The sequence below is a fragment of the Lepisosteus oculatus genome, chromosome 27 (genome assembly GCF_040954835.1).
Source record: "Lepisosteus oculatus isolate fLepOcu1 chromosome 27, fLepOcu1.hap2, whole genome shotgun sequence".
NCBI classification, from domain to species: Eukaryota; Metazoa; Chordata; class Actinopteri; order Semionotiformes; family Lepisosteidae; genus Lepisosteus; species Lepisosteus oculatus.
In genome coordinates this window covers 575151-598409 of record NC_090722.1, presented here as the reverse complement: position 1 = coordinate 598409, position 23259 = coordinate 575151, and the positions used below count along the sequence as shown (strand labels likewise).

At 35.8% G+C, this 23259-nt stretch overlaps 1 long non-coding RNA gene across 1 annotated transcript; it reads right to left on the bottom strand.

Moving 5' to 3' along the window:
* Positions 1-11204: 11204 nt before the first annotated feature.
* On the bottom strand, positions 11205-21934 carry LOC107075921 (uncharacterized). Its single transcript, XR_001477388.2, has 5 exons — positions 21852-21934; positions 16238-16262; positions 13736-13919; positions 12783-12859; positions 11205-11410 (listed from the first exon to the last, which is right to left on the bottom strand). It is a non-coding gene; the product is annotated as an uncharacterized lncRNA (long non-coding RNA).
* Between the last annotated feature and the right edge of the window lie 1325 nt (positions 21935-23259).

The following is a 23259-nucleotide window of genomic DNA, read 5'->3' as shown; positions in this document are numbered from 1 at the left end:
CACTACACTGGGGCATTAGAACCCACATGAGCCACAGGGTGAGCACCCCCTGCTGGCCCCACTAACACCTCTTCCAGCGGCAACCTTAGTTTTTCCCAGGAGGTCTCCCATCCAGGTACTGACTAGGCTCACACCTGCTTAGCTTCAGTGGGTTGCCAGTTGTGAGTTGCAGGGTGATATGCCAGCTAGTGGCTCAGGGATATACAAAGAACTGCATGCAAGGAGTCCTAATGCCCTAACAATTGCTAGGTGGTATAGTCAACTGACATCAGACATCAGGCACTTGTAGCTTATTTCTGCCAGAACCACATACCTGCCACACTAACATTTTTATTAAAAAATATTTTTATTAAGTTATTTGTCTAATACTGAAACCATATAATTACTTCTAGAAATAACACAATTGAGAAGGGTTCATTAAATAACAGACTTATTTTTTTTTGTGCAGAGAAAGTGAATAAGTGAATTTTTCTCTTTCTCCTTGTATTTCATTTTTTCCTACATGTCATCACTGTATTGTCACAGACATGTCCTTAACAGGGCAGTGGATTAACCCACTGTTTCCCACACCCAGTTACTGTGACACACATTGAATGTTTCTTACAAAAAGCATAAACAATGAATTCCATCACAAACACGTCTTTCTTTTAGAATACAATATTTTTGTCTGCATTTGTGAGGTAGGTTGCACTTTTTTTAATTTTATGAATAATGCACACATTGAAAATAATATACAGCTAATACTTCAAAGAGAGAAGATACCCCTACCCATGGACAGGCCGTGAAATTAATTATTAGACATCAACAGTGGCTAAAACAAAACAACTAATAGGTTGATTCCATGCTGAAAAAAGGGAGAAAGAAAACACAACGTTTCGGCCGTGAAGCTTTCTTCAGGTGTGAGAGAGACAAGGCAGTAAGCAAAGGTAATGTAGCGGGAGAACAGAAGCTGGGAGAGAGGAGGAGTGAGAGGCGGGAGCAGGTGACAGAAAGAGAGGCCAATCAAGAGGTGTGAAGTCAGAATAGGTGTAGAGAGGTGTGAAATGAAACCTTCAATGAATAGAGAGAATTTAGAAGAAAAGTAGTCTGTCATTAAGAGAAGGGGGAGGTGTGATCCTAGCTTTCTGATGTATGAATTTGGAAAACCGTCTTTGAGAACACAGACAGAGAGATTAGAGTGGTCATGGCCATCAGAGGTGAAATGATCTTCACAGCCCTAACATGTTCTCTGAAGCGGTCTCCGAGTCTCCTTCCTGTTTCCCCAGTGTAGATGGCTGGGCATTTACTGCAAGAGATACAGTAAATAAGGTTGCTGGAGGTACAAGATGCCATCTGGGTGATCCAGAACTGTCCTGAGGGGCCTTGAAGGAGTGTGGTGTTAGATCTGTACTTGCTGGTGATACAGTGAGCTCTGTTGCAAGGGAAGGCGCCTGGTGTGGACGGTTGCTGAGGGCGGTCAAGGGAGCTGTGAACAAGAAGGTTGCGCAGATTAGGTGCTCGGCGATATGAGATAATGGGGCGGTCAGAAAAGAGGGCCCCAATGGAGGGATCATCCTGTAGGATGGAAAAGTTGTCTTTAATAGTCCTGGGGATAGGAAGTGTATTGGGGTTGTAGGGAAGCACCAAAGGAATGCAGTTGTTACGGCAGGAGTTCCCGATTGAGCTGATGGTCCGAGGGGTGTTTTTTGCTCTGGCAAGGGCTCTCTCAATAACACTGCTGGGGTATCCTCTGTTGATGAAAAAGGAGTACATTTTGAGGGCTTTGTTCTGGAAGTCGATGTCGTCGCTGCATAATCGACGTAGGTGAAGGAACTGTGAAAAAGAGAGAGTTTTTAGTGTGTTTGGGGTGAAATGAGCTATACAGGAGATAGCTGTGTGAATCCGTGGGTTTGTAATAGACTGAAGTGGAAAGTAGGGGGTAGTTGATGGAGAAGTTGATGTCTAGAAACGGAAGAGTAGTGGAAGATATGTTAACTGTATATTTGAGGGACAGGTGGAAGTTGGTGAAATGATGCAGAAAGTGCTCAAGCTGGTGGTTAGAGCATGTGGAGGCACCAATATTCATCAATGTATCACTTGTAGAGGTCAGGGACATAGCCAGTGTAGGAAGCGAAGAAGCGTTCTTCTATCCATCCAACAAAAATATTGGCATAGCTGGGTCCCATTCTGGTGCCCAATGCAAAAACAAAACAATTTGTTTTTTATGTTAATTTGTGTTATTCACTAGACCAGAGAAGCAAAGTCTGATATGCTGGTCCACCCTGTCCAGCCAGCAGTCCACACCCCTAGCCTTTTACCTTGAATAATAATTCAAGTTTACTAACACCATTCAAAAGTGCAACTTGAACTTTTCTAATTCTTTATTTTCAACCATTTCCTCATCTCTTTGTATACGCCTTTGTTTGAATTAAGTTTATTTTAGTAAACAAAAGCAGTCCTGATTTGAATTCCCAAAGATTAGCCTCACCACTATCTTGAGTTCGGGTTGTTAAGCATTGTGTTAATTATCACATTCATCTGGCTGTGTTTTCACTGGACATGGTCATATAAGGGATGGTGTGATGATTATCACTAGATCACGAGACCTGTTTTATACCGGCTCTTGGTGTGTCGGAATCCTGGGACACGTGGTTTTGGTCTTGTGGTCGAACGTGCTTATAACACGGTCTAAGGTTTAGTTACATGTGCTATTCTCCCAGAATATATACATGGTTGACTGGAGGTTCAGGTAACCCTCCAAAACCACACTACAATGGTGAATATAGCGAATTTTCGTGTAGCTCAATCTGCATTGCCACACCACAGGCAGTTTCAAAGTCTGCTATGAGCCTGAGATTGGAGAAATTGAAGTCTATAACAAAAGTTTGGGAGGGATGACAACAACCAAGCTCAGACTTAGCTGTCAGTAATTAGCAATCACTCCTGACAATCTATTCCTCTCCCAAACGCTATAAATACCTACGAGATCTCTACAGATGCAGCCATTCAAAGTGCGCGGTACAGACACGTACCGCAGGTAATTGGCTGCGGTATCGCGTATCATGACGCAAGATGACGCGGTACGTGATTGGTTGACCGACAGGGGCACTCGTGGTCCGTTGGTCTGTCGTAGAAAGACTTACTGTAAATGTCTTTACTGTGCCCGTTGTAGATATTGAATTTTACCACTGAAGGGAAATCTTAGTAGCTGAGCATAAAAAGAATAGGAGCATACTGTAACGCGTGTGAAGGCCATAAACGATATTAATTTTGGAACATAAACATACAGTATATAGCTGGTCTTGGTACTTTAAAGAAAAAAATACACACCAGTATTCCATTTCTCCCTAAACATTTTAAGCTTCGAAGTGTTTAACTAACGTGATACCAGAGTCAACAAGCATACTTTTAGAATTTGATTAAAATGGAATATAATATGGAATCGCGTATCTAAAGAATTTAATAATGGTATGATTATATTCGTGTACTTTGACAGGGCTGTGTAAGGCTGTTTCGCCTCCCTGTTCATGCAAGTTCCCCTGTAGCCTACTGGTCTAGGTGAGTGACTAGCAACGCACAGGTTGTGTGTTCAAATCCAGCTGGTGCTGGACTTTTCTTTTAACAAACATTTCTTCGAAAAAATAGAATAGCGATATTATGGACAATCAATTGACTTTTATATTTCAAAATATCGCAACATGATCGATTCTAAGTCATTTTTGATAACAATGAATAGTCACCTTCTTCTCTTCTGACAGCGGTTCCTGCTTCTATTGTGTGTGTGTGTGTGCAACAGAGTAAATTTTTATAGAGAAATGGAGGCTGGACAGTATGCGTTACAATATAAACATTTATATTGATTTAAATCGTGTTCTGATTTAAATCGCAAACGCTTGTTTAATTATGTGTTTTTTAATCATAATCAGGCTAATGCATTTCTTGCTAATGCGTTATTAATTTCTTGAGATACGCGATTCCATATTATATTCCCTTTTAATCAAATTCTAAAAGTATGATTGTTGACTCCTATAATACCGCAAGCAAAATAATAGTATCCTGAATTTCTGCAAGGTGGAGCTAATAAAGCTCAACCTCTCATGTTTGAGCTGTCGCCATCAAAGTCTTTAAGGAAGCTATTACTAATAGTATTAATAATGAATGACATTGGACAAGCTGTAAGTGTAAACTCAAAGTATTGCCCTGGTCCACATTATTTTTTTCATTGACCGTCTTTGTAAAAGTAACACCACAGCATTTCGCAATCACGCATTTGTTTCCAATCATGCAAAGTACAGTAATTTTTTAGAATCGATTCACCATGCCTTTCACATGCTCATAAAAGAGATTGATTTAGGAACATAAACATATTACCGTATGCAAACTGTACTGTATACAGTATGTATATGTATATTTAATGTCTTAACTGTGCCCGTTTAAGTATTGAATATTTATATGGAATTTTACCACTGAAGGGAAATCTTAGTGCCTGAGCATAAAAAGAATAGGAGCATACTGCAACGCGTGTGAAGGCCATAAACGATATTAATTTTGGAACTTAAACATACAGTATATGGCTGGTCTCGGTACTTTAAAGAAAACATACACACCAGTATTCCATTTCTCCCTAAACATTTTAAGCATCGAAGTCTTTAACTAATGTGATACCGGAGTCAACAAGCATACTTTTAGAATTTGATTAAAAGGGAATATAATATGGAATCACATATCTAAAGAAATTAATAACGATATAATTATATTCATGTACCACAACACAAGAATAGTACACGCTGTACATTGTCTGTCGATAATGTTTCTGTAGTGCTTTTTCAGCACTCTGCATGTGACCTTGCCGGTGGCGCTATGGGTTAGGTTCCTGACTCCTTTATCACATGGTCTGTGATCAAATCCCACTAGAACTATGACTTTTTTTTAACAAACATTTCTTTGAAAAAATGAAACGTTTCCCATGGTCAGAGATTAAATAAAACCTCAATCGCACCAAACACATTTATATTTCTAAATATCACAACATGATCGAATTTAAGTCTTTTTAATAAAAATGAATAGTCACCTATGCGTTACAAAATAAACATTTATATTGATTTGAATCGCGTTTTGATTTAAATAAACGCGTGTTTAAATATATGTGTTTAAAGGCGATATATAAAAGCACTGATTCTTATGGAATGTGTTCCGCCAGGGATTCAAAAAATTTATTTTTTTTATTCGCGTATCTAAGGAAAATAGCAGTATAACTTTGTTCATGCACAAACAGTGGCATGTTACATTATTAATTTGGGTGTCTCCTCTTGCCAGAAAGCTCTAAATTGCATTTTGAGTGCGGTTTTTGACTTTTTCTAAATTGCAACCCATAAATAAAGCTGATACAGTTTAGACTTACTGTATTTTAAACTGTATTACAGCAGCACATTGGACAATGCAACGTAAATCGCAAAAATGAGCTTGGAATCTGTCCAAGCCCTACTTTGTCAGGCATTTTCTTTTACTGCAACGGACATAAAAACTCTTGCTTTTAAAAGAGCGTTTCATAATTTCTAACTACGAAAATTATTTAAACTTCGCCACTTATCATTCATCTTTAAATAAACTTTATTTTATATAGCGTTTTAAGTGAATAAGTAATTAGATTGCTCATAAACCGAATCGCTTTTTCTACATAAACACAGCGTGATTGCTCTCTGAAAATGCTTTTTCTTTATATTTAGGCTCAGATTTCAACTATAGATCGTATTATTATAAACTTTCTTGGCAAAATGTCTTTTATGTAAACCATGTTTGCTATTAATTCATTTAGGGCTAGAATATGTTCATTGTCTTCCAATCGAGTTGAGTTGACATTAGAAGCTTGCCACGCCCGGACTGTTACACCAACGCATTAGCACGTTAAAGCGATTTCATTGAGGAGCCTAGCTTTCTTTACTAGTAAGTACTGTACTTCCTACTTTGAAAATACCTGTGAAACCGGTTTAATTCGTCACAGCCAGCACTTCCGCAGAGAGGGGGGTTGTACTCGTTAATGTCTTAGCACAAAGCAGAAACTTCTTGTATTTTCCGATGACATACAAGTGGAAAGATTACAGATTTTAATCGTCTTTTTTCTGAACCAGGGAAAATCTGATCATGTTTCTCTATAACAATAATAAAAAACTTTATTTTACATATCACCTTTAAAAGTGGCATCTCAAAGCAATACAGTAGATGTAAACCACAGATTACAAAGTAAATACCCAGACTCCCGCAGAGGAGCAGTCTGGGTACTGGCAACAAGAACAACAACAAGGGTGCAGGATGGGCAAGACAGACAGACAAGGCATAGGTCACCGCAGCTTTTCTGTGCACATCTCTGTTTGACTGGAGAGGAAAGAAAAGCACAAGAAAACCAGGCTATTGCTTTTTGTTCATCCCATCTTAAAAAACTATATGCATCAATTTTTTTGAGAGGGAACAGAAAGCCTGATGCTTGTTATAAGGAATTTTCTAAAGCATTTCTGAGAGGTAGGAAGATGAGCTCACACCCTGATTTTCCACAGACCCTCAGAAATAAAACCAAATAGCTTCCACCTGATACTCTAGAAAACATCCTCAAAAGCAGAGGAAAAATTGGGACCATAAGAAGAACAATCTAGCAAGCTGGCCTGTTTGGTACAGTACGTGTAGTTAGTAGCTAAATGATCTGAAGATATCGTTCAGCCGTTTCTTAGAAAAAGGGTATTGGCTTCAACAACATGACTGAGTAGCTTGTTCCAAACTCACACAAAACCTTTGAGTAAATATGCCACCCAACATGCCTCAGGCACAGTTTAAACAGGAAAAGCGCTACTTTAAACTGCTTAGGGGTGTGCCTGAAATCCATTTCTCGAAATACTTGTCTCATGTAACTGGTGATATTACAATGGGCTTTGATAACATATCACTGAGAGTAAATCAGCACCATATTAAAATACAAAAACATTATTTTGTCTTTTGGGTCTTTTTACCAACATGTTAGGATGACCTTGGATAGGAATATGTCTTCTTCATAGACAACATAACATTTATTTTAAGGAAACAAAAAGTGTTAAGCAGAGCCATAGATATGTCTCACAAAATATTACATTATATTGTTACATATGGGGGGAGAGGTTATGAAAATCAGAAAATGTCTGAGCAGATAAATCAATAAGTAAAATATATAATCCCAAATTTGTAAAGATTTTACCAAGAATATACAGTACCCAGGTGGTCGGTATTGTTAGAGGGACACAAGTTCTTTGTTCTCTGGCACAGCTTTGGTCAAAAGAGTAATAATTCAGGCACATTGGATTAAACAAATATTTATTTAAAAAACACAACACACACTAAAAGTACAAAATACAAGTTACTGTACTTACACTTTTACAGTCAAGGCATTCCAGAGGCCTACAGTATGTCTAGTCCACCCATAAACACCCCAGACTGCTACCAAGTATTCAAACTCCTACAAAGGCAAGAATAGGATAATTCTAACTTGTTAACTAAATCAAATACAACCTGAGGTTTATTATCTCTCTGTAAACCCAGACGCTATCAAATCAATGGAAATCTATATCCCTATTCCTGAAATGCGCCCAATAACCAGGAGAAGCAGTTTTTAACCGAGGAATTCTTCACTCAGACAATAAGAGTTCCCTAAAAACACAGAACAGCAAGCTCTCTTAGCAAGGTTCCAATACCTAGCTCCAATCTGCTCTTCATGGAGAATCTGGACAAAGATCTGTCGTCTGAAACACGCTTTATGTTCTGTGCTGCCCTGTCTTCTCCTCTGTCTTTTTATTATAGACCTTTTACATTCTTAATCGTTTACCCAGAATTTAGTACAACTGAGGCAAACCATATGATTCTTTTGATCAGTGTGCCTTACACCCAGCACAACTGGTCTGAAGCTCTAGGAAGTGGAAATATTGACACTAGTTGGTGTTACTCATTGTATCTAGACTCTTAGAAACACTTCCATACTGTAGTCACTTACTGTACCATAGCCTGTAACAATATTATACAAGCATCATTCATTGAATGCATTTTTGTAGTTCGTGATCCCATAACAGGGGAGAAAACTGAAACTGATTACTGTGATAGCCAGATCCAGTGTACACTATTACCACCTGATTTTACTACGCAATTTATTTTTAAGGAAGGCAAACATGGTTTACATAAAAGACATTTTTCCAAGAAAGTTTATAATAATACGATCTATAGTTGAAATCTGAGCCTAAATATAAAGAAAAAGCATTTTCAGAGAGCAATCACGCTGTGTTTATGTAGAAAAAGCGATTAGGTTTATGAGAAATCTAATTACTTATTCGCTTAAAACGCTATATAAAATAAAGTTTATTTAAAGATGAATGGGAAGTGGCGCAGTTTAAATAATTTTCGTAGTTAGAAATTATGAAACGCTCTGTTAAAAGCAAGAGAGTTTTTATGTCCGTTGCAGTAAAAGAAAATGCCTGACAAAGTAGGGCTTGGACAGATTCCAAGTGCATTTTTGCAATTTACGTTGCATTGTCCAATGTGCTGCTGTAATACAGTTTAAAATACAGTAAGTCTAAACTGTATCAGCTTTATTTATGGGTTGCAATTTAGAAAAAGTCAAAAACCGCAATCAAAATGCAATGTAGAGCTTTCTGGCGAGAGGAGACACCCAAATTAATAATGTAACATGCCACTGTTTGTGCATGAACAAAGTTATATTGCTATTTTCCTTAGATACACGATTAAATTTTTTTTTTTTCGAATCCCTGGCGGAACACATTCCATAAGAATCAGCGCTTTTATATATCGCCTTTAAACACATATATTTAAACACGCGTTTATTTAAATCAAAACGCGATTAAAATCAATATAAATGTTTATTTTGTAACGCATAAGTGACTATTCATTGTTATTAAAAAGACTTAAATTCGATCATGTTGTGATATTTAGAAATATAAATGTGTTTGGTGCGAGTGAGGTTTTATTTAATTTAATGGAAACGTTTCATTTTTTCAAAGAAATGTTTGTTAAAAAAAAAAAGTCATAGTTCTAGTGGGATTCAATCACAGACCATGTAACATGGGAGTCAGGAACCTAACCCACAGCGCCACCAGCAAGGTTGCATGCAGAGTGCTGAAAAAGCACTACAGAAACATTATCGACAGACAATGTACAGCGTGTACTATTCTTGTGTTGCGGTACATGAATATAATTATATCGTTCTTAATTTATTTAGATACGCGATTCCATATTATATTTTATATAATAATATTTTAATCAAATTCTAAAAGTATGCTTGTTGACTCCGGTATCTCTTTAGTTAAAGACTTCGATGCTTAAAATGTTTAGAGAGAAATGGAATACTGGTGTGTATTTTTTCTTTAAAGTACCAAGACCAGCCATATACTGTATGTTTATGTTCCAAAATTAATATCGTTTATGGCCTTCACACGCGTTACAGTATGCTCCTATTCTTTTTATGCTCAGCTACTAAGATTTCCCTTCAGTGGTAAAATTCAATATCTACAACGGGCACAGTAAAGACATTTACAGTAAGTCTTTCTACGACAGACCAACGGACCACGAGTGCCCCTGTCGGTCAACCAATCACGTACCGCGTCATCTTGCGTCATGATACGCGATACCGCAGCCAATTACCTGCGGTACGTGTCTGTACCGCGCACTTTAAATGGCTGCATCTGTATGTGATAACAGATGCATCACATCATCTCTTCTGACTTTTAACAGTATTTTTCCTTTAGAAGTTAAAACATTGACATGCAGTTGAATAACCACTCTGGTCCTCTCACCTCCATATTAATTTCACTGCACACCACTTGCAGGGGTGTGTAATTGCCCCCTTTTTTAAACAGTGTTCAAAGTGACCTTTCAAACTCCTCAGACTCATCGATATGCTATCAAATGTTTGCAGAAAATTCAATATATACGTACAAACTTTACTGAAATACTTCTTCAGTAAGTCAACTTTGCCAAGGCTGTTTCCATTAACAACACCTGTAAGCAGACATTAGGGAAATGTATGTAGCTATACAGTAGCTTTGTGATATACAGTATTACAATATGTAAAAATTGTCCTAGGTTATGTCTCCTCAAAGATTTACAGAAGTCCTATAGATTTGCACAGTGAGGGCAAAAAGAATGGTTTTCACCAAACTGGCCTCCACAAAACAAGCAGAGCATCCTACTGTTGTGGTGTTTTTTAAAGTTTTAGAAAATTCACAAAAACATCTCATCATGGACTCAAAATGTGCACTCCACTTAGTGATGCCCATTCACCTTGCAACAGATGTCCATTTTTAGAACAATGTCAATTTCCATTGTGAAAACATTTTTATTTGTGCACTCTTTTTTGCTTGTGCACTAATTTCTGTTTGTATTGTGTAATTTGTTGGGCAGTCTTTTTTATTTGTGCTTTCCTTTTTGTTTGTGTTATGCCATTTTTTTGTGCACACATTTTTGTTTTTGTTTAGCACTGAATCTAGGTCACTATACTAAAATATTAAGTATTGTGTTTCTTCGCATGTCTGTATCAAACTAAACAAAACACCAAAAAAACCTAAGCTCCTCTTTGAGTTGTCTCACCAGCTTTAACTATAAGAAACTTTGTCGATTAGATCTGGATTCTAAACTGCTTGTTAGTTCAAAACAATTCACTAACTACACCACACAAATGTCCACAACCCAATATTCAAATCTGTATAACTGTCCAAAACCCTACAAATTCACACAATACCAGTTTTCTTTCTTTGGGCAATATTTCCCCTCTATAACCCAGCACTGGCAACCTTACAATATATATATCATGTCCAGAAAGGTTGCTTTACATCGCCCAGGTGGGTTTTGAACTAAGGAGGTAGATGAAGTGGATATACAAATGCAAGATATTATGATTATGATTATTAATATACCAGTTATTTTCTTCTTCTTATCATTCAGTTATATTAGATTAGAATACTGTATATGTCATATTGTCAAATTCTTCAGAAAGCCCTTTGTCACTAATTTGTCCTAGTGCCACTTCAGGAGAAATTGAACATGTATAGTCTTGTTTAGTATTTAATGTGTTTGCATTAATCAAACCTCCTTATGTGTGATCATGCTAGAAATACATTATAATTGAGTCTTTATTCCAAGGTGTTAAAAAATATAGTTCCACAACATCGGGATGCAGAATGAAACACACGATTTAAAAAACATGCTGGCATGGTCTTTTAATGAAATCATTGTTACATAAATGTTAAAGTTTTGTATTTAACATTTGTACAATTGCATCAAAGCTGAATTGTAGGATCCCTCATAAAATTAAATCATTTTTGATTGTCTTGTTTTGTCTATTAAAAAAGCACACAGAGTGGTCCAAAGTCGTGGTAAAGGTTCTGTTGACATCAAGCATATTTTCTCCCTGTGAAATAAGAAGAAAATACATTTTAAATTATTGTTAATAGAAAATACTTTTTTCATTGGACTGAAAAGTTCAATCTTCAACATTTCATTAATTTAAATCATTTTCAGCTTCTCTTTAATGACTCCTTTACATAGTTCAAGTTAAGAAAAAATTAAAGAACATTAAAGAAACTGATTTATATACACTGTCATTATTTACAAAAAAATTCACTATTGTGAAACACATTCTTTAATAATGATATTCTTTAAACAAATCCATAACACACCATTGAAAATAAAACTCAAGAGTGTTTATTCAGATTACTTTAATATTTTATTCAGTAATTCAGTAAAGTTTATGTTCCTTTTTAACTTTGTTCTATTTTTCTGTTAAACTACATTGGAAGATAGTTTTATATTAAGATAAATGGGTGGTATGGTGGCACAGTTGTTAGCATCACTGCCTTGCAGTGTGGATGTCATGTCATGTAATTTGCCAAACCACTTCATACCATACAGTGTCACAGGAAACTGGAGCCTATCCAGTAAGCAACAAGCTTCCTAGGAGGTCTCATATCCAGGTGCTGACCAGGCTTAACCCTGCTTAGCTTCAGAGCTGGGTGCTGGCCCAGTGTGGATGTTCTGGGTTCAATTCTAGACGTGAGGTGATATCTGTGTGACGTTTGTATGTAATCCCTGTGTTCATGTTGGTTATCTTCAGGTGCTGTGTTTTTCTTTCACAATCCATAGACATACTGGTGGGTTAATTGACCTCTAGGAAAAAGTGGTCCTGGTGTGAGTGAATGTGTTTGTGTGTGCCCTGTGATGGACTGGCATCCTCTCCAAGGGTTTATCCTGCCTTCCTTGCCAGAATAGGCTCCAGCTCCCCCGACCATGAATTGGACGGTTTTAGAAAATGGAAGAGTGTTAAGACAGATTTATTGGCACCTCTTGTTTTCAACAATGGTATTTACTAATACATCAACGTAAAAAAATATTAAAAAGAAGATGATAGAATACCTAGAGAAGGCACTATATCTGAAACATTTTATGCTAAACTATATTTTTAGTTTTTAATTATAAAATTATTGGAATTAAATTATTGGAATTATTTTATTTAAAAAAGTAAAAACCCTTGCACTTCAAGTGTATTTTTAAAAATATTGTTTAGAATGATTCTATTTTATTTTTAAAGTATAAAAGTAATTTTGCTAGTCTGAAACATTTATCTGTTTTTTTATAAAACTAAATATGAATAATCATGTAAAATAATATTGAACATAAAATCCAAAGGGAAATTTGTTATAATATATTCTATTATAATATATTTATTAGGTGATCTACAGAGGGTAGTGCTTACTTACATGACTTATATACAGTATACACCTTACCTTCATCATCTAATCTAATAACAACAACCATATTCATCTTTCCAATTTCCTTCTAAGAATCGGATTGCAAAAGCTCCCTAGAAAGGAAACAGATTTTATTTGTTTTTGGTCATTTCTCCTTTTCTCCAAAGATCATTTACTGCATATGAATGGATCAAACTTTTGAAGCCTTATGTTCATACAAATATGGTATATGACATGTTTAAGAATCTCACCAGTGATAAAATTTGTTAGCTAAGGAAGAGCTGGGCCCAGTAAAGAGCCAGATAAGATATTAGACCATCACATTGGTGCTTCAATTCAGGAATAAACACTTCAATGGTGTTATTGAACAAATGTGCTATTGATCAAAACTCTCAGTCATATCAGCTATGGATTTTAAAAAATTAATTAATGAAATCAATGTTACTTGTAAAGAGAGGGTCCTGATCAGGAACATCTTTGATTCTGTGACAGTAAAAATGCTTGCAGGATTAAATGATAGAATACTTGCCGACACCCACACATTGATAAAATGATTGTGTTGTCATGTCTGTTGTCAGATTTTCATTGACTTTTAGGAGTGAAACCCTCAGAATTTGCTTCTACTGTATAATCAGTTGCTGAAGTTGACGTTCAAGACCAAAGATGTTCTAGATGTGACCAAAACAACAAGACTGTCTGCTGGAATTAAAAGAAAGCTAGAAGATGTGAAAATCTGGTCAGGTGATAAGACAAGAACTTTTAGATATTGCAAGAGATTCCAGGAATGTGACTTCAGGAAAGAACAAACAGTTAGCTAGAGGACATCTAGCAACATACTGCAATCAGCCATACAAGACCAGCTTGTGGAGGTGTTTAGTAGGTGTTACCACAAACAAAGGTAGAAGGTCAGCTCTAGAATACCAGTTACATATCTTCATTTTTGTGAGCAGTTAAGCAAGACACATACAAAGCTGGAACATAAGACTCACTGATCTGGATCTTGCACATCTCTTTGCTTCGTCCAGTGTGCTGTGAAAATGACCTCCACGATTACTTCCATCTACAGCTGCATTGAAAGTGTTTCCATGATCTTTAAAATTATCAAGTATTTTTTCATATTCTTTCCACACTCCATTTTGAGGTTGGTATTTCATTATTTTCACTTGAGTACCGCTGAAAAGATAAAGCATTTGAGCTTCTCGATAACACATCCAATGATCACACCTGAAGAAGGCTCCACGGCCGAAACGTTGTGTTCTCTTTCTTCCTTTTTTTCAGCATGGAATAAACCTATTAATTGTTCCTTTGCAGCCTACGCAGCTACCCACCTGAACTACAATGATTAAATATACATTTATGAAGAAATAGATGTTTTTTTCCATGTTTAGCTGATAGTTGATGTTTGTTAGTTGATGATAGTTGATGTTTTTTATGTTGCTGTGTTTTATTTTTGATACTTCCACTTCCCTTCTTAAGAAGTTCCAGTCTAAAGCATGACCCATGAGGTCTAATGTACCAATAGAAACTTTGTCATACTGCTTTTATGATTTGAGATTAGCAGCTCCCGAGCTTAATGGCAGGAAGCTCCTCTGGTTTGCATTGATTAGAATGACTTAACAGAACAAACAAAGTTGATTATTTTCAACACTTCACCCATTTTAATTCATCATGAACTGCAGAATCACTACCTGTACAGCCTGCCAGATTCTGGCTCCTGAGGACTAGAGAAGCTCAATTCTGAGACAGATAGTTCAAAGTAATTTGCGCCTTATTGAATTAAAATCATCTTCCAAATTCAGATTTTTGGTTCAGTCTTGTCCACACACTGAATCACCAATTAACATTTAGGTTTCATTCCAAATGAGCCCTCCATTACTTAATGGACCACATGGTTATGCATCTACTTAAATGATTAATTCTGACCTTATTGTCTTGTTCAGCTTGGATTTACAATACATAAAAATACTTTATATTTGCAGGAGCTCATTAGAGTATGGGCCCATCAACATTGGGCACTGGAAATATAATTAAAAGAGTTATTGCCCTTGAGACACAAAATTAGCATGAAATATGCGTTTTAATTAAACTTTATTTTGATTACTGAAAGGCAGTATTACAAAGCAACATACCGTAATAAACAGCTGTCGCCATAGGATATATACAATGCTGCTTGTGATGAGAACCACAGTTTGGCCCTGTGATGTTTCACTTGTGAACTTGGTATTCTTTTACAAGTACTTACCTGGGATTTCATAAAAATGAAAAAAGAAAAAAAAAACAGGCCAAACTGCCCATAACTCAGTTTGACAGTTTTCGTTGATAAACAGACTGAAGGGTAATGTAATTTTTTTTATGAATAACAGCATTTTTCTATCAAGAAATTCAACACTGAAAAGAGAAGAGAGAGAAGACAACATTTCGGCTGTGAAGCCTTCCTCAGGTGTGACACCTGAAGAAGGCTTCACAGCCGAAACGTTGTCTTTTCTTTCTTCTCTTTTCAGCATGGAATAAACCTATTACTTGTTCCTTTGCAGACTACGCACACTGATGCAGCTCGTACCTGAAGAAATTCTACAGTTCACTAAAAGGCAACCAAGAAATATATCTTAAAAAGGGGTAAAGAAGTGTAAAGAACTAAATAATCTACTGAACTAATGTCTGTACAATAACTTTCCTTAAATCTAATCAGGTACTATATGTTTTTTTTCAGTCATTGCAGGACATTCATACAGTACATACATACACTTCCAGAGCTACACTGTCTATTTTTAATGTGTCAAAGAAATTTAGATCCAGCATTCGAATGTCTTACAAATGCACTTTTAATTAAACTATTATTCTTTGCGAGAGCAAAGCCTTGCAGGGACCACATTAACCAGATTCCAATGGGAGAATGAGCTGCTTCTCTCAGCCATCTGACCTGTTGCGGGAAGTCAACTGTTTAGGTGACTGTTTAAAACAAAGGCTTCCTGGGTCAGTCTGGGAGAGTGCATGGTCACTGTTGAGGGGAGCAGTATACTGAATCCTTGAGTGTGCACCACTCACTGGGAGGAAGACAGACCAACAACTGAAGGAACGGTACTTTTTGAGACTTTGTTGGACATTTTGAGAAGAGTCTCAATATTTCTGGTTATCCTAAATAAGATGTGGTTATTCCTTATCTATGATGATTTTGGATAGATGTGCAGATAGCCAGTTGCAACATTGCAACCTCTGGTAAACTAATACTGGCAAATAATGAAATCCTGAAAATAGTTTAATAGTTCAAATTATGATTTGAATTGCCTCAGGAATATCAGGGAAAAGCAGATTTCATAACCAGTGGTGAGCAACTACTAAAATTTAAAGTAACTAAATATCATTAATTAGAAAATAGCATCTGTTCTGTGGAAACTGGTTTGTATGTATACCTGTAGGTCTTTGTTTTGTTTTGTTGGAACTTTACTGAGAAGTGTTGATTCACACAGGTAAATAAAAAGTTTAACACTTACCCCATTTTACTCTGTTTTCTTTAGACTGTAAGTGAACACAAGCAAATTAATCTTAACATGGGATTGAAGTTAAAAAGGACTTTTCTATGAGCACTGCATGATTAGAATATGACACATACTATACTGTACAAATTTCTGTATAATTTCCCCAGTTACTTGCAACTCAGACAATAATAAACAATTCACAAATTTAAATGTCCTGTTCAGTTTGGAATAGAAAGACATGCCAGACTTGGTATATATGTTTTATCTCATGCACATATTTCCCTAATAAAGAACACCTTTCAATGGTTTCTGTTTTTAACCACATCTGTCATTTCTTTTGATTTTGAGACACTACTTTATTGTGCATTCACATTCTGCTCATGTCTGAATGCATTTTCCAATAATACTCTATAGGCATTCAGTCCACATTTTCAGGGCTTTCTGTTTTAAAGGGAAACCACAATAATATTTTTATATTTCAATGTTAGAAAGAATCAGCATTAATGAGAGCATTTCTCACCACAATAAAAGTAAAATGTACACAGTAACTTGTAAAACCTCCAATTTACATCACAAAATAAATTTTCAGGTACAGTATGTTCAGCGTCGGGTTTATTTTGTTACTGAGATGTGATAACTGGTCTGAGAATTTGGGACTGTGATTGCTTTTTAAACCTCTCTTCCTTTGCATTATTAAATTGTAGTGTTTTGTACAGGCTCTGTGTAACCTATATAAAATTATATTGATATAATTATTGTGAGCATATTGTGATGCAATATGATTGTTTACCTGTAATGTTCTATTCCAGCCTGGGTTTTAAAACTAAGCATAAAGAAGGAAAAAATCTAATCTTTATTAGAGTGTCTAATTTGACACTTGAAGATACTTGGTTTCTTTCATTTGAGAGCATATTCACTGTCTTATAGAAAAGACTTCAGACCCTTCACAGACTTAATCGTTTTTTTTTCTTTTAAAGCTTGCAGTCAACTTTACTTTGAAGTAACAAGTAGTACTTGTTATATACACAATCTACTCCATACTTTTAAAAAACAAAAAAACAAAGAAATAAGTAAATAGATAATTAATATGAAAGAGAAATGAAAATGCGATGATTGCATAATTGTTCAAATCTTTTGTTGTGAAAAACATAAATTAATTTAGGTGTACAATTACCTTTACAAGCCACAACAATTATTTGAACTTTGTATGAGAGCATTAGCAGTGCTCTCATATTCACGTGAATACAGAACACACCTGTCTCTGTATGATCACTCTGTCAGGTAGTCGATTTCATGCAAAGATTCAACTATCTAACCAACTCTGGGATAACTCTGCCTGGGCACAAAGGAGAGCACAGAGAAGAGTGCTTTGGGAAGCAATTATGAGGTTAATGCCAACTTTGAGAAGGTTACAGAGTTTACTGGCTGAGATGGGAGAAAATGTCCATGGGTCAGCAATATACAGTTCACCACATAAATGAAACCTATATGGAACTGAAAAAAAAAATCAAATCCCACATTGGGTTTGCAATAAAGCACCCTACTGATTCTGTAAAAAATGACTGAGGGTTTTGTGGTCAGGTGAAATGAAACTGGAAATGTTTAGCATTGCTGCCTCACAGAGCTGGGGCCCTGGGTTCAATTCTAGATCGAGGGTGCTATCTGCATGGAGTTTTTGTTCTTTATGTTTTATGGGTTTCCTCCCAGAGTACAAAAACATACTAGCATATTGGCATCTTGAGAAACTGCATCTGCCCTGCAATGGATTAATGTCCTGTCCAAGAAGAACCACCTTACTCCCATTGCTCCAGCTGCCCAGTGACAGTCAATTGGAAGAAGTGGTTAGAAAATGGATGAATGGTCTAAATGGCAAAATGCTGATCCAATACAACACATCTCCTAGTGAGTACTGTTCCTGCAGAACAAAGGACAATGATCCAAAGCTACAGTGGAGTGGCTTTAAAATAAGAAAATGTATTTCCTTGAGTGATCCAGTTAAGACCTCTTGAATATTTGGAAATCCTGTGGAAATATTTGAGAACTGCCACCCATACTGTATGTACGTCAACTACATCATCTATACAGCTGGATTTTAATTTGCATGGCTTTTGTCTGATACACCTCCTGAGCCTGAAGTGTCTGTTTGTCAAGCCAAGCTTTATTTTATGTATACAAGGAACTACACATTTGAGGCTTATTGTTGTATTGCTCAAGCAGGGATATGGCTCTACACAGCTTATATACTGTATATACTTATCTCTACACCCTCCCCCTCCTGTCTTTAAGGTAGCTTTCTCAAGAAACTCTAGGACTCAGAAAGCACTTAAAACATTCCCTCCTTTTCTGTGAGTTTAGTATAAACATTCCCCATCAGGAAGTTTAGTACAGAAGATGGGAGTTCAGTACAGGGAGGGAGAAGCATCTGTCCTCAAGCAAGCGTGAAGGTTAGAGTTTAGCATGTGAATTCAGCAGGACTTCACAGCCCCTACCACCATGTGGGTATAGAGTTACAGACAGATTCTGCTATCAGACTCTATCAATACTATAGTAAAGAGACAGTACAGATTTCCTGTTTATACTTGATAATGTCTTCCCTTTATTTTTTACCACTGAAAAGGGTGTAAATACTTAAGTTATAATAAGTTATACATATATCGTATTACGTATTTTAATTCATTTTTATTTAATACTTGTCAGTTACACACATTTTTATTGACAGAGTACTGTATTTCAAGATTGGCAATATCAGAAGCATCATAATATTAGGAAACTGAATTTCATACCTAGGATTATAAATCAACAACAGCTAAAACATTAACTTGTAATAGTGCATTTGGATGTTCTATGATATATTGTTCTTACATTTAGTAATAGAGATGTTTTATTTTATATACGGGGGGCTCCTCGCTCTTACACCATTGGCACTAGTAAAATCATGGTTAAACAGCTTGTAAATCAGTATACAGTACATACATTACTGTGTTACTTTATACAGTAACTATATATTTGAGATGTTAATACAATTATTATGTTACATCCTTTGAATAGAGAGCCCCTAACAAAGTTCAGAAAAACATCTAGAAGCGCAAGCAGCCTCCGATGCTATGTAAAATATATGTAACTGTATTCTACACATATAAGATATCCCTATATTTGCCAAGTACAGTATTTAATTAAGTTGTATACGGTACGGTCCATAAGTTGAATTTAAAAGTTTTTAATACTTTTAACGTTTGAAAAATGTTGTTAATCCCTCACACAAGCTATCTTATTCACTTTTAGTTTCAAATTAGAGACTGGATAAAATATGTAACACTGGAACACATATAATAACTGGCCAGGTATTTTTTTATACTGGTCTACATTTCTACAATTCTGTAACGTTTTATAAAGTCAATAACATTTCTAGAAAAACATATTATTTACTATAGATTTGAAAGTTATGAGGGCTTTGTTTTTAAATGAGTGGGCCCAATATAATTTCACTTTTTTCCTGCATGAAAAAGGTGTACTTAACTGAAACATAATAGTTTTGACCCAGAGCACAATTCCAGGAAGCCCTCAGAACTTTGTGTTCATTATCCTTTGTAAGTCAGAGACTGTAATTGTAGGGAAAACAGCTTGTTTTAAAAAGAGGGAAATTAATATGGGAAAATAGTTTTTGTTTTATTTCTATTCAGTTCACTCAAAATAGAAGATGGGAAAGTAATGTCTACTTATAAAAATAGTAATTAAAAAATCCTTGGTTTCATATAGAGAGATCTGAAAGGATCATGGACTTCACATACTGCACAGTTGGTGACCCATTTTTCAACATAGTGAAAACTGACAAGAACAACCTAAAGCTCAGTAAATGGCAAATTGACTAACGGTCTGATCATTAAATTTACACTAGAAAATCCTGAAACTCATGACAGAATGTGAATTACTGTACTCCCCAAAATCAGTCTGTGCTTCATTTTACAAATATTATATATTTAATGCTAATAACATAAAAGGAGATTGGGTTATAATTTATGTATCTCCTACTTCAATATTAACTTTTCTTATAAAAAAAAATATATATAGTTATCTTCTGATTTCCCACAGAAATGTCTTCTCGTTTGTATTATTTTTACATGAACAATAGAAGTTGTACATATACTGTATCAGGAGGGAAAACATGAAAACACAGGGAGTGAAAGTGTTAACTACAAAGCAAAACTTATAATGTCCTTATGGCATATTACTAGTACCTACATGCACCTACTTGTCTGGTTATTTTTTAATTGTTTCTCTCTTTGCATTGCTTTACTTTTCTTGAATCCACACAACAGGCCCGGAACAGGCAGTCTCAAATGTTATATGCCTAGACACTTCAAACCTCTGTGGTTTTAATAAGAAAACAAATAATTCAGGTAATAATTCAGGTCAGTGCATCCAGTGATCTACACACTGAGCCAGCACTTACATGCAAAGTATGATAAAAAAGAGATTTGTTTTGAATTTTGTGTTCAAGCACTCCTATCATGCTGAAAAAAAGCTGAAAAAGCTTAAATATAAAAATGAAATTTCTTGCATTTACAGTCTAATAACGATATTTTCTTCACTATTTTTCTCATGTTTGCTAGAGAAACACAGAAGTGAGAATGTTACAGCATAATTATTTGACTGGAACACATCCAAAACCACAAGAACAGGGCAAAAGAAAAGCAATTGCACAATCCCAGTTGCCAGTAAATGAAAACTTTAGTAAATGATACCCGTAAAGCTGGTATGACGAGAGAGAAAGAAAAACAAAACCAGTGAATTTAACAAATGAGATAATTGTTACAGTTCGTACTCAAAAATAAATTAAGTACAATATACTGTATTACGTTTACATAGTTTAGGTGATGCAAAAACATACAGAATAAAGAGGTACAGTAATTATTTTAAGTTGTTAAGTTGAGTGAATTGATTTAGGTTGGTTAACATAACCACTCCAACTGAGGGAACAACAGCCATGCCATATGGAAGACCAGTGAACACCCCAGTAAGTACAATAAACCAAAGACCTGCTGTGAGGTTGATGATGGCATTGAGGAAGGGGTTCAAAGAAATTCAAGACTTTTTACAAGGTGAGTGAAGTGTATGAAATTTGGGGATGTCTTTCTCCTAAACCTCTATTTAAAACACTGAAATTTGTTTCTTAAGAAACAAATTATACTCTGCTAAGAATTATTAGTTTCATTTAAATCTCTGAAAAATCTATGAGTGGTTTTAAGAAACAAAACTATATAGAGTTTGTTACAGACAATATATAGCTTAGACATGCTGATGAGTTATAATTGTCAGGTTGCATTAAAAGGTTTTCATTTAAATTAAATTAACTTAATTGGCTGAAATGCTCTCTTTTACATTATTTCATGGTTTCTTATTTTCTTCCTAATACTTTTAAAATGTATCTTATAATTTTTATAGCATTTTCTTTTCTATTCTAACAAACACACGCATCGTTAACAGTATTAGAATTTATACTTGTTCCTGGTTATTAACATTTGTACAAACAATACCTCTCAACCTGTTTGGCTGTTATTTGAAGGCATGTCATTGTTTCTAGAATTTACTCTCACCAACGAGAAGAGTACATGAGAAGTAATAAACTTACCTTAGGAGCTGTCTGGTGTAGAGATAACTGTAAGCAAGGGAATAAGTGAAACTTCCGTGTTTTATAGCGGGAGGCTGTATTGCATGTTTTCCCATCACTCGTCACTGTATTTTCCCTGGAATTTGCAAAGCAGGGGATTTTCCTAAAACAATTACCATAATGCAATTTACAGCTTTGAAGTTTAGCTCAGAACTTTTTTTGATTAAAAGAAATGGGAAGTAAAACTGATAAGTAGAAAGCAAACCGAAAATGCTTTCGGATAAGTAAAATAAAATTTAATTAATAGAATGATTTGTAAGAACACCTATTTTTTAAATTTGTTGAAATGTTTAATCAAAAAATATAAAAATAAAACCAGTAATCTCATCAATAGTCTCATCTGTTTTGATTTGTGTCCTATCTTGGGTGGCACCAAATTACTGGACCCAAGAAAGTAATTAATCTAAATCAGAACAATTCAATTATACAATTCTATGACACTGCATATAGTACATGTTGCGCTGAAAGCACATATAATTTTGATTTCATAAGACTGAATAGTAATTTGTTTTCTGAAGTCATTCTTGATTTATTCCAAATCACTTAATTAAGGATACTCCTGTTTTCATCCTTCACTTTTTGTGAAGTTACTTTCCTGCACTCACACAGACCAAAATGAATGAGCTAAAGTAAAAACTGTAACTTAAAGAAAATCCGTTAATACCTTTAATAATTTATAATAATAATTGCTTACACTTATATAGCGCTTTTCCAGACACTCCACTCAAAGCACTTTACAGGTAATGGAGATCCCCTCCACCACCACCACTGTGCAGCATCCACCTGGATGATGCAACGGCAGCCATAGTGCGCCGGAACGCTCACCACACATCAGCTATCAGTGGGGAGGAGAGCAGAGTAATGAAGCCAATTCATAGATGGGGATTATTAGGAGGCCATGATTACACCCCTACTCTTTTCGAGAAATGCCCTGGGGTTTTTAATGACCACAGAGAGTCAGGACCTCAGTTTTACATCTCATCCGAAGGACAGCATCTGTTTACAGTACAGCGTCCCCATCACTGGGGCATTAGGCCCCAAATGGACCACAGGGTGAGTGCCCCCTGCTGGCCCCACTAACACCTCTTCCAGCAGCAACCTTAGTTTTTCCCAGGAGGTCTCCCATCCAGGTACTGACCAGGCTCACACCTGCTTACCTTCAGTGGGTTGCCAGTTGCGAGTTGCAGGGTGATATAACTGCTGGCTGCTTTATTTTCATTCCATTTTGCTTTCTTTGAAAATAAATACATTATCATATAAATGTTCTGGGGTCATAAATTTAAGAAATTTGATGAGAGTAACCAATAATATGAGCATTGCCAAGTACTGTGTAAACAGGATACAAATAGAACCCTAGAATTCGAGCACC